We start from the raw sequence: 1,083 nt of genomic DNA on the forward strand, positions 1-1,083 counted from the left end.
TAAATTTTTACACAAGAATATTGACAATAATACTTTATTATTAATTCCTTATTCAGTTGGCATGAAATGGGAATTTATGATTTGCCAGCAATGATAGATTTCATTTTGCAAATTACTGGCCAGAAGCAACTGTTTTACATAGGCTATTCACAAGGAGGGACTCAGTTCTTCGTCATGAATTCAGTGAAACCTGAATACAATGACAAAATTCGTTTAGGAGTTACATTTGCTCCAGCTGTATTCCTGGGAAACACAAAAGGAGTAATACATTTATTGTCAAAGCTATCTTACCCTATAGGAGTAAGTATTACATTCAAAGTGACTATGATTTGTAATTTTAATTTAAATGTGTGTGTATGTGATTATTTTTTTAACAGCATGGCAACCGTCACGTAAAGGCGTTTACGTAACGTAAACTCTGCATTTGTATGTATTATTCAATTTGAATTTTTCGAAATGTTGAATTATTTAAAATAGAAAAGGCAAATTTTTGTCTGCCTGCATTTTTTATATAAAAAAAAATGTATTTTCTCATTTTAATATTTAGCTATTCGAAAAATTTACCCCAAATTATTTTATTAACTATGTTGAGACGCTTGCTAATATTTGCACGAAAGATCATTTTAAAAGGTAGGTCAAACTGTCTTTCCTTCTACAAATTCCAGACAAATTAGTATTTGTGCTGGAACACGAAGATAACAACAATTTTTCCGTTTAAAACATTTAGATAGACGTACTATTGAAGCTTAGAAACCCTTGAGCAAATTAAAGTAGAGCAACTCTTGTTTATAAAAACTAAATGAAAATTGCAAGCCTTTTTTTGCGAGTGAAAATTTAAGTTGAAAATTTAACTATTCGTTTAAAAGTTAAATTATTCGGTGTCAAATGCAAATCTTTCATTAAAAAGCCAAATTTTTAACAAAACCGTTTTCACTGAAAATGAAAAAGTTTAATTTTCACTTTTCAAAAATTAACGAATTGGCAATCAAATAGTTACTTTTTCATTCAAAAATATAACATTTTAACAAAATGGTTAAACTTTTAAATAAGTAGATAAATTTTCAACCAAAAACTAAAAAATAT

This window comes from Belonocnema kinseyi, chromosome 4 (assembly GCF_010883055.1).
Source record: "Belonocnema kinseyi isolate 2016_QV_RU_SX_M_011 chromosome 4, B_treatae_v1, whole genome shotgun sequence".
Lineage (NCBI taxonomy): Eukaryota > Metazoa > Arthropoda > Insecta > Hymenoptera > Cynipidae > Belonocnema > Belonocnema kinseyi.